Consider the following 12771-nt stretch of genomic DNA (forward strand, 5'->3'; position numbering starts at 1 on the left):
CTACGCTACTTATGGTGACGTCATGCGATATTTTTTATATATCCAAAATGACGTAGCCGGCAGTGGTGAAGGTAAAAATAAAACAGTTATATCAAAATTGTAGTGAAAAAAACTTAAGAAATTTGGATGAAAGCAAGTTTACCGTTTATATCAGATCAACAATGTATTGCCTTATTAGTTAAAAGTATCACCAACAATTTATGAACATTAAAAAGTCAATTAAGAAAATAAGTGATGCGGCGAAAACTAAGCTTCAAAAATTTCGTGATCGGGCTAATACTAAACTCTTTGATATTTCAAAGTGCAAATATACCAATTTTAATTTGCGTTTTTGTGAGAAGTCATACAAAGTTCCAAAAATGGAACAAGCTTTCCTAAACGACCAGAAAACTACACGATTAATGTCTATAGGGCAAGTAGATGCCAAAACAAGTAAAATTTTGCAGCAAAAACAAAAAAGAAAAAGCAGGGACCTCTCGCGTAATATTCCGTAGGACAAAAGTCAACAAAACATTTCACGTAATGCATTAGAAAAAAAAATTGAACAAGGCAATCTATCAGATATATCAGTGCAAAGCGAACCAGACTGTGATTCAGACTTTGAACCAGAGCCGTCAACTTCTACGGGCATAACCCTCGACTTTCCTGCATTAGCAAAAGCAATAGACCGAGCTGGATTATCAAGTAGAAAAGGAGCAGTGATCGCCAGTGCAGTTATTATTTAGCAATATTAATTATTTAAATTTGTTTGTGGTCAATAATTTTAAGATATTGGGCTCGTGAAAAGCATGATAAACAGTTTTGTATGAGAGTATAACTTGTGAAGAGAATTCCGTACTATTTTCTGGATGAAACCTAAAGCTTAAGCTCTCTTTATACTTAATTCATTAGGACATTGTTATTTTCTGTTTTTAGTTCTATTTAAAAAAATGTAGCATACGTTTATAAAACTAATTTTGTGACAAAAACAATCCGGTATGCTTTAGTAATTAACCATTAAGGTAAATACCCAGCTAGCAATATAATATCTTAAACCGGCCAATTATAGTTTTGTTTTAATAGACCTGATAATCTTATAATGAAATATTTACTTATTTATTATTATCAGTAAAAACCTTATTTTATATACTTAACTATACCATTAATATACAGGGTGTTCATTTGAAAACTTCCCACCACGGATTTATCGAAAACAACTGTTTAAAAAAAAACGCCGAAATACGTAAAAAGGTTTGTCAAGGCGGACAACTTTCTAACCTAAAATTATTTCACCCCCTTTCACCCTCTGCCCCCCAGGGTCATTCCCTTAAAAATTTTAAATGGCAAGGGGTATCGAGTAATAGCTTGTTTAAAATATCTTTTGAAGTCTTTTATTTTGACGTTTGATTTCTTTAAATCGGTTGATTCGTTTTCAAGAAAATTAGAAAAATCTTTGTTTATCTTAATTGGTTCAGATAGAAAACAAAAACATGAAAATATCAGTTTTTATTTCAATATGTGTTCAAAATGTTGCCCGTTTTTGGCCAAACAATGATATAGGCGATGTTCAAATTCCTGACGGACATTTTCAAAAACATGTTGTGGGATATCATGGCAGCTGTCGATGATGCGTTAACGAAGTTCATCCAAACTTTTAGGTTGGGGAGTAAACACAATAGATTTCAAATGACCCCATAGAAAAAAGTCTTACGGCGTTATATCAGGAGATCTAGCAGGCCATTCTATAGGCCTCCTTCGCCCTATATATTTATCTGGAAACTCGTCGTCTAGCCATTGCCGAACGGGAAGAACATAGTGAGGAGGAGCGCCATCTTGCTGGAAATATATTTCAGACGACGAGTTTCCAGATAAATGGATAGGGCGAAGGGGGCCTATAGAATGGCCTGCTAGATCTTCTGATAAGGTTAAAAAGTTGTCCCCCTTGACAAACCTTTTGACCTATTTTGGCGTTTTTTTTTAAACAGTGGTTTTCGATAAATCCGTGGTGGTAAGTTTTTAAATGAACACCCTGTATAATTTACTCACACTAACATATAAAGTGTTACACCCAGAAGAAATAATTCCTTCAACTTGATTTTTCGGCGAACATAATGACTATATTTAAAGCCTACTATGGTAACAACGACAACGTTTTATCTTTGTTTTTTTTTTTGTATCATTTTAAAATTTTATCTATTAGTTTTTTTAAAGAAAGCATTTTTGATTTTTGAGAGCTAACTAGTACAGATATAGTATTTAGTTATTGCTAAAGCATAACAAAGTGCCTCGAGTTTGAAGACGTCAAAAGTATCATCATGTTAGCGATTTCGACAGGAAAAAAATTATTGCCTATGGTGATGTTGGTTTGGCCTCTCGCGATATTAGCCACCCTGTTAATTGTACTGTAATGACGTGCGTATGTGTCAAATATAAATAGAAGAAGGTAGAGGAATACGAAGAAGGCCAACTGGTAAACAGAGGTGTACCACAGAGTATCAAGAGAGGCGCTTCAGACACCTAGTTCTACGAGACCGTTTTGCTACTACGCGTTAGATCGCTGGCCAATGGTTTGAAAAAGAAGGTAGATCTGTTACTATGCGTACACTTTATTGTCGCATCCGAGTCTTTAAACTCTTTTCATGCCGTTAAAGGTTAGAGCTTCCTCTAACTGCGGACCAACGAAAAGACGGCAACAGTGGGAGGCAGAGTGGCATAAAGTCATCTTTGGGGTAAGACGCCACCGTGGAAAACGGTTTTACATTGGAATTGCTGTTAAGAGGTATGCACACGGCACTGTTGAAGTAATAGTCTGGGGGATGGTTGCTTGATGGATGTTGTTATAGTAGATGATCACTTCTTTTCTTTTGTTTGTTCGAGGTAATATGACTGCTGCGCAGTATGTGGAAGATTACCTTCAAACCACTTTACTGTCTTATCTAGAGGGCCGTCCACACGCCCTTTTTCAGAAAGACAACGGATGTATTGCTCGACTTTTTTGAAGTGGCCGCCTCATTTAGCGAAATTAGACGATTCATATCTTAGATCTTATTTAGATTCATAAAATACCATTTATTTAAATTAAAAAAAATTACAAATTTTTCTTTTATTTTTACCTATTATCATAATATTACAAGTTACTGCGGCATGTATTTCTCTTTGTAGCTAACAGTTCTTGAAAGAAATGTTAGCCTAGAAATTTTGGAAAGATAATGTTTTATTTTAGATGGAGTGCAATTAAAAATTAGGCGCTTCTTAAACGTTGTTTAATAATGTTTTTTTTTGTTAACTAATTTTTTTGTTTTTTTCTTGAGAATGTAAGAATTTAACTTTATTTCCTTAATGTTAAACTTTTAATAGTTTATAATATTCTTTACTTTTAAGACAGGTAAACCATAGTCTATAACCAGATTCAATCAATCAAAGTTACATTATTACATATTCGTGATATACTGTTATAATATGTGTCTCATAGCCACATACTTTAAAAGTAACGTTCTAGAGCACAGTTGCGGACATTTATCGCGAGTCTGTCTATGTTACATTAAATGTATATCGGGCAAGAGGTTTAATATCCCCAATTTAATATTACATTAAATTACAGGTATATATCTATGCTAGCTGGGTAAAAACAAAATTGATTATCTGCCTTAAAATTTTACATGCTTACCCATCCTCTATAAATTAATGTAGGTACAAACGTTATGATTAAAATGACCGCTCTTTAAAAAGTGCTTCCAACTCAGCAGAAAATAATTGCAAAGCAGTTAGCCAGCGCTGAATAAACAAAAGGTACTATTAAAACTAATTTTTTTCTTGCCGGGTTATTTGCATATAATTAAGGGGTATATTATTAAAAGAACATAAGCTCGCAAAATTACGGGAAATGTTTTGTGCTAGCCGGCGAGCTTCTTTAAAGAAAAAAAGGTGTTTTCGAAGTTTAAAATGTGCTCTGTTTTGGATTACATCATGATTGACGCTTGCATGAGCTCTTATGGTAATTTGTTAAGACGGTGGTCAATAAACTTATGAAATAATTTTAAAATATATAAATATTTTTATAACTATTTAATGTAGTTGGCATTTAAAGAGGCTTCCGATGCAACACATCATATATTATTATCGTTAATTATATATTTATTCAACGATTTTTTAGTGAATTTTTGAATTTGGTATATTTATAAACCGTATATGGTTAAGGTATATTTATTAAACTGTAGAATATACGTATATCATATACTATTTTGTTAACAAAAGAAAGAAAATTTCGAAACTTGAAATGACATGAAATTTACATATCTAGTTATTAAACTTGATTAATACACCTTAAATATTGGATGAAATGACCCCGATAACTTTTATATACCACTGTGTAGTGATTAGATAATTTTCATACACGTATATATCTTACAGTGTAATAATAGAATATCATAAACATGGAAATCTGAAAAAAGTAGGAAATGCATTAACGTGTATGAAACCTAATTATTATACCTATTAAGATATACAAATAAAAAAACTCAAAAATACAAATTTGTTTAAAACTAAACAAGGATTTAAAAAATAAAATTTATTTTAGAAAAATACAGTGGTGTATTTTTTTCAATAAAAAATATTTACAATAAGCTCTTTATGAACCAAAATGCCACTGGTAAAAATAATTTCTTTCTTGTAAGTCGAAAAATATTTCATGATGCATAAAACGCATGTTACATAATTTACTTAAAAGCAAATATCTACATTGGTTTTTTGGTCGACCACACTTTTTTTTTATTATGATACTAAACCTTTAGAACATACATTTATATAAATTTTTTTCTTACCTTTTGTTAAAGAATCACCCTTTAAAGTTTGTCGCTAGAGATTTTTGGACACCCGGTATAAGATAATACCAGAATTTAAGTTTAAATAGATACATTTATTATTAATTCAACAATTATTTAACGATTAAAATAAAGGTTTTTTACTGGTCTTTTATAACTTAAAATTCAACGTTTTGTTGATGGTAAGTATATTTGTTTAAGAGCTTAGTCCATTAGGCGCATTTAATAGAATGAGCTTTTTTACGACGGTAGGTAGTATACAGTGTACCATACTTAAACCTTTAACTTTTGTCAAATAACAATTGTATATTATTACCATGTGATATATTTTCTTGTAAACGTGAATATAATAAACAAACTATTAAATTCCTTAACTTATATTACGCAGACATTTTATCCGATATTTATTATTTAAGTTCAACCAAAAATGTACACCTGGTGTAAATTAAAAATAAACGTATATTTACCTATTGTGTGCTTGGGTTTAAAGCTATACTAAGTAACACCAACATATTTTAGTGTTCTTAATGAATGTGTTAAAATAACATACTCGTAAGAAATAACTTAAACGTGAATAAATCATAATATTATTAAATAAGTAATTTAAAATATAATGGATAATAAGCGTATCAACGTATCAGCACAGATTTAACTAGCTAACTTGCGTTAGCTAGTTAAATCTGTGGTATCAGATTATTATACGTTATATATATAAAAACATTTAAATACGTCCTACCCAATAAAATGTCGAGGACCGAAAGATAAGCACTCTAAAAATTCATAATTAATAGAGCACTATAGGATACATAGTATCACTTTAAATTAGGCGGAAAATATTAATAGAAAAACATTATAAAAGAGCTGCTAACCCTCTCAACAAAAAATTAAATTTCGAAATTGTCAGAAAAATTGACACTAAAATTGAAACCAAACAAGACAAATTTTATTTTTAAATTATTTTCTTATACATGTTGATAGAGCAAATTTTTGCTCTGAAGTAGAAAATAAAAAGATAATATAAGATCGAAGAAAAAAACAAAGAGATTTTTGAATTAGATTTTATATAGTAATACCATTTTTTTAGCAAAAGAAAAGAGTTTGACAGACTAAATATGCGCTAAATAACTATACACACCCTTCAAAATATAGGCTCTTTAAAATTGCAAAAGTGACAATAGATGACTGCTTCTTCAAAGAAAGAAGTTTTAATTAGTCGTCGATTTAGGACAAGTATCTTAAGTCTTAGTATGGAAGAAAAAAATTGTCATATAGAAACATTGACGGAATTTGCATACCTATATAAATCGGTTATGTAGATTTAAGCAGTAATCTTACATACCTTATAAGCTAAGGAAAGAAAATAAATCAAGAAATAATTTTTTCCTAAAAAAATAATCTGTCGGTCTTATTAGGTCATAAATTAAGAGTAAAACTAATCAAACAGAAATAATATACAAGAAATTAAAACAAGTGAGAACATTCAGGCCATTTTAAATAAGAGGAATCAAAGAGATTCTGATGTAATTAATTTATGTATTTTAAATGAAAAGATTTTTATGATTTTTAATCCACCTTTAAACTAAAAGCTAATATACGAGTATAAAATATAAAAGCACAATTATGTTAAAATAAAATATGAGATCAAAGGACTTTTTTGTATCACATACCACTTTCATTAATTTGGCTTAAATTTCACGACAAACCTCCCTGATGCAGCTGATATCTGGGCGGGCGTGTGGCAATCGGTTGATGCCAAAGAAGATCCAAAGAAGCAGGTGAACCAATTAACGGTACCTGTAGTTTCGCGAATCACCTGTACCCTGCGTCAAGAACACGCGCCTCTACCTAAGCCAAATACCCCGAAAAAAATTCTCGGGTGTCGCAATTTTTTTCGCTCTTCCTGAACATAAGAAAAAACACAGGATCGGAGAATTAATTTATTGAGGCATTAGCTTAAAATATACGGATTAAAATGTCCGTCGACCAGCAGGTTGATGACTGCTTAAGTCAGATGGTGGTTAAAAAAATGAGTTGCAAGTAAATTAAAATTAAATATTTACTATTTATGTTATTTCTGGGCCCTGACTAATTTTTCCATTTTACAGTTAGCGATTTCTAAAAATGGTGAGTAATACAATTTAGTTAATAATAAAAAAATTAGATATGCTATTTAAATTAATACTCATAGTGCATGTCAGCAATTTTATATCAAGCGATTTTAAATACCGTAAAATTCCCACCTAAAGCATTCTTGGAAACACTTTTTGATTATGATCATGAAGAATGTCACGTCATATACGCGTTAAAAAAACATGGAATGTAAGTTTATTACTGAACAAGATCTCGGCTCAAATACCAAAATTAAACATGCCTCTGGGCTATAAATTTTGACATTTTGCTGACAAAAACTTGTTTAAAATACTTAGGCCAAAAATTTTAAAGGGAGGACCTAAAGAGATCTGACCTCAACAGACTTCTCTAAAAGTCACGGGATGATCAAGAAATATAATTTGCAAAATTCGTAGACTCAACATTACAGACAAAAATTTTTTGCTTTGATAGCTTAAAGAAAAACGATATACAAGAATTTCATGTGTTTAAATCAAGGTACCGATTCACCTTCAATTAACCGGCTGACCATTGTCAGAAAGGCCACACGAACCAGCAAATGAGAGGCCATAAACTATTTATTATTTGCAGATGAAAACTAAATATATGTAATGGTTCAGCAGCCGAAATAAGAAAAATATCTAACAAACCGCGACGATTATCAAATTGTTTATTGAAATTGTTTACAGAATTAATATTTACTGTAAGGTACCGTAAATGCTCAGAAGAAAATAAGACAAGAAGGCGTACGAAAAATACCAGTTGCAAAACATTAATATTACTTAAATTATTTCCTCTACTATATCCTTCTTGTTAATATGCTGCTTAGTTGAATGAAGCAAAAACTAGAAATAATCATAGTTGATACTGAAATAAATTTTTAGATTTTTTAGATAACTTTCATCAAAAAAGTTTTTTCTTTTCTCTTCTTCTGTTCATTGAGTCAAAATTTTCAAAATGCGTGCACTTTTTGCAACTTTAACATTAAATTTAATTAACATATTTTAATTTTTTAACGGTACATCGTGTGAAGTTTATTTATAAAGCTAAGAAATTCAAACATGTGCCTGACATAAAAATCTTAAAGTGATCATAGCGGTGAGCTGATGAATCATTTCAATTATGTATGTCACGCAATTAATCCTATCGAAATTTCAAGTGGTTATCAGTTTGTAAATAGAATTTAAAATTGGATATTTTTATATTATTTTGTTTCAGCAAATGAAATTTCAGCTTTGAGCTTTTAAATTACTACCACATGGTAATACCACAGATGTAAATAGCTCCGCACGGAGCTATTTTCATCTGTGGTAAGACCAAAGTTTACTGAATAAAATACAAGTTGCTTCACTAGGCTCCACGCGCCGAATTACCTATTCACCGCCCCTCACTTCATTTGCCGGGCGACGCTCCTACAATCGAATCTGTTGGGGTTACACAGTGAGTATTTTATTCAGTAAACTTTGGTAATACCACCAAGTTTATTAATATATTACATTACAAAATAACATATATTTCCAAGTAAATATTTTGATAGTAAAAAAAAACTTTTATTTGTCGTTTATACAAAATTCAAACGTCAACGGTAAATTCGGCTTTATTATGTTGACTGTCGAGTACGAGAAATATCAGAATTGTCAAAATCACCGAACAGTATTGCCAACTTTATTGTGGAGAATTTTAGTGATTTAAAGAGAAATTTAAGATGAATTTGAGAAGTGTCTTCAAGCGGGGGGAGTTTTTATCTTATTTGGAGAATATCTAGTGAAATTAATTATTTGTTTCCCCTATTTTCCTTTGAGCAAAAAACAGAAGCATCAATTATCAAGAAAGGATTACGCCTGTATGTTACACTGCGTTGTAAATAATTGTTTCTTTTAATTAATATTTTTATTTATCTGTTATGTATTCATTTATATTTGTTTGCTTGTTTAAAACAAACTTTGTTTTAATTAGGGAATTCAAAATCCAATTACTGTTGCAGAATACTAATGAGAAAGTAACGAGTTCACAACATCTGTAGAAATCCATTTTTCAAGTACATAAACAAAATCCCAGATCTAATTATTTTGAACTAGATGTATTTTGAAAAACGGTGGTCCGGTAATATGCAATCAAAAACGGCAGAGATGAATACTTATGTCGTCCAGAAGCACTTATCATTAAACTATGGTTTGGATATTATCTTGGTAATGGCTTTACAATTACGTTGGTCTCCTTATTATTCCAGTAGATTCAAAACAATTTTAAATAAACTCATTGGATGAGTTTAGTTGAAATTGTTTTGGATAGGATTATTGCTGACTTCTAATTGGTTTAAAATCTACTAGGTAAGCTCTTCTTTGCTGACCCAATATTTGGTGAAATCTAGGAAATTTTTAGGGTAACTTTTGAGAATTCCGAGTTAAGTAAATCAAGAGTCTAAGTTAATAACACTGCTATTTATAAATGTGTCAATCTGAACATGTTATATAGTTTATATTTAAAATAAAATCAGAATCCTACTACAGTCCCCTAAAACTAATTAAAGCTCTAAGGGTTAAAAACCAAAAGAAAACCGCCACTTGTGCTTAAATAAATACAATACAATACAATTCATAATATACCTTGCATATATATAGTCTGTTTTCCATCATCCAATTTTGTTCAATCAGCCATGTCAGGCTTCACATATAATGGAATCTCATTCCAATTTTCACATCAACGCAGGCAAAGGTAAATCAATTGATGTTTGATTTCTGGGAATCAAGTTAGATCCCAAACTCTCCTGGTACGATCATGCACACACCAGAATGAAGAAAGCTACCTGCGCGCTATGGGCCTGAAGGCAGGCTTTCGGCAATACCTGGGGTCTGTCTCCTAAGATCCTCCACTGGATCTACTCGCGCATTGTGAGATCCCTACATACGGGGCTATCGTTTAATGGCCATGTATTGAGAAACCGAAAATTCGTGTTCAACTGGACAGAGTCCAACTTCTTGCATGTCTCAGTATAACGGGTTCCATGCAAACGGCGCCAACTAGAGCGCTTGAGACTCTGCTGAGCCTTCCGCCTCTGGACCTCGTTTTGCAATTCGAGGCAATGAGGACTGCGTACAGGCTATACATCCTCGGCGAACTACGTGCTGGCGAGACCGGTCACGCAAACATTTGGTCACGGGCCATACAGGAATGTCCTCTTCTTCTGATGGGCAGTGACCGCATGGCTCCAGTGACTGTGGACTTCAAGGGATTCGTGACGCACATTGCAGGCAGAGAGGAGTGGCAGCATTCCAATAGACCTGCATTGCTAAATAGGGGGACCATCTGGTTCACAAATTGCTCCAGAATGAATAATAGAGCTGGATCAGGGCTTTGTGGTGGAATCCCACATACCCGTAGGGCATACTCGCTGGGGGAGCACGCAACTGTCTTCCATATGCTCGGACAGCAGAGCTGCCATTAAGGCTGTCACGGCCGCAAAGGTAAGCTCCAAGCTTGTACTAGAGTGCATAAAAGTCCTGTACAAACTGGTGCAGGTTGGCTGCAGGGTCCAGCTCGTCTGGATACCTGGCCACGCAGACCATGCAGGCAATGAGGAAGCGGACTCTCTTGCCAGACTGGGATCCGCGAATGTGCCGATGGGGCCGGAACCTATAATTGGTATCGCCAAATGCGTAGCGGTCTCGTCAATGAAGGGTCTGCTGGACAAATGGACCCACTGAAGATGGACGTTGTCCAGACTCATCCCCTGGTATGAGACAGGCCAAAGCGCACATAGGTACGCCCTCTGCCTGTCTCACCAAAAATCTACTACGCCTAAAAAGACGCGAAATTCGCCTAGTGACAGGTCTTTTAACTGGTCACTGGCATTTAAGAAGCCATCTCCATACCATTGGTATTGCGGACAACCCGGAATGGTGCTGTGAGGAGGATGAAACCGTTGACCATCTAGTCGGGGAGTGCCCAGCACTCACGCGCGCCAGGTTCAAATACTTTCAGTGTATTGAGTAACTTTAAGTCCTTTAGACCAGAGAGCCTTATCGGTTTCTCTAAGGCGGTTGGGCTCTGGTAACCCCCGGTGGGATATGACGGGTCCATCAGGAGACTTATATGCACAACTGCCTTGGCAGCCCACTGTTTCGACAATTTCAATTTCCCATTATTATAATAGTCGTTAGGAAAGGACTAAAAATGTATAAAAATGAGTAACCTTCTCCTTCTATAAAATGATATTCCGTTTCCTCCACCATACCACAACTAGAGCATACTGGGCTGGATATGCAGATGTTGGTTGAGTGTGCAGTGACCTGCTAGGACTCAGTCAGGACTGGTCAAGTCTGTTGTAATTCCTCTATGCCGGGACAGCAGCCACGCTATCCTAGTTTTAATTGGATTTATTAGCAGCTCTTTAGCCTGTTGGCAACCTCTGTTCGTACTTTAATTTTCTATAGTTTTTCCCATGCCCAATTGTCAACGATATGGAAAGTGTATGGTAACTACTTTCCAAGGTAGGGCTCGGGGCTAATCAATGGGATAATTAAACCGTTTGTATATTATATTTGTAACTCCTTTTGAAATCGATCATGTTAGGTTTTTTTCTTTGCTTGTTATGTCAACCTTAAAGTAATTTCCCAGCCATACAGTATCCTCTGACTTTGCATTAAAATGCAGCAGAATTGTCATTTCCTTCTACATCAGTTTGGTGATACATGTTTGCACAGCTACCCCGGGTTGATTCTGCTATATGGCGCAATCCTTCATCCTTATATAGGATGCCAGTGCCTCCCTCTAAATCCACAAAGGGATTTGCAACAAACCCAGAAGGATCTTCAGCGCTGCACCTGTAATTCCGAGACTGGCTAGCTCTAGTTCTTATGTTATGAACGTGACTTACACCGTTTTTAAAACAGTCATAAGAATGGATGCATGAACAAATTGTGGTAATGTATAATGCTCTTATATTGATTACTTCTTATGTAAATAGATGATTGGTAGGGAGATTAATTGTTGGATTGGAAAAAGAGTTATGGTTATTACATATTATTTTCTAAATATATTTACGAACGGCATTAATTTAAGTAAAGCATTATTATGTAGAACTTGTAACACTCCACACATTTTATAGCGTAAAATGGATTCTGTTAGTAATTTATAAATAATAAGTCATTAAATTTTAAAAATGTCCTCTTATTAAACCTTTATATACCGTATGTTAAAAGTCCCTAACTTTCTTAATAATTTGTAAACGTGCCCTTTTATCAAAAAAGTATCCCAACTAAAGTTATAAATCTCTTTCCAATCTACATTAGAAAGATAACTTTGCATATACAGGAGGTATCACAACAATAGTATAGAGCAATGTTACCTTTTTTTAAATGAAATGGTATATTTTTTGATTCATTTTCCGATTCTACGAAAAAGTTAGCACTAGCAAATGATACGACTTTATGTAAAATTTGCCATATCTTACGTTACTAGCATAAAAAATGAGATAGTTTAAAAATGTACTTTGTTAATAAAAATGTTTAAGATTAATTTACCTTAATAATTAATTTATATAATTATTATTATTATTACATAACGCATTATATCGATATTTATGCTGAATGGCACAATAGATCGACATAATTGGAGATATTGGTCAGATGAAAATCCGTAATGAATGCGTCAAACACATACTCAGTATCCTGAAAAGGTAAATGTTTGGGCAGGTATATTTGGATATATGATTTTATTTTATATTGAGAATAAATTAAATTTTACTTGATATCTAGATTTGCTGGAAAATCCGATAGTACTAGAAATAAAAAGACATGCTAATGCTATTTTTCATTAAATATGGTATTAATCAGATAACGCCCCTCATTTTGGCGTTTATATA

The sequence above is a fragment of the Anthonomus grandis genome, chromosome 4, assembly GCF_022605725.1.
Source record: "Anthonomus grandis grandis chromosome 4, icAntGran1.3, whole genome shotgun sequence".
Taxonomy (NCBI): domain Eukaryota; kingdom Metazoa; phylum Arthropoda; class Insecta; order Coleoptera; family Curculionidae; genus Anthonomus; species Anthonomus grandis.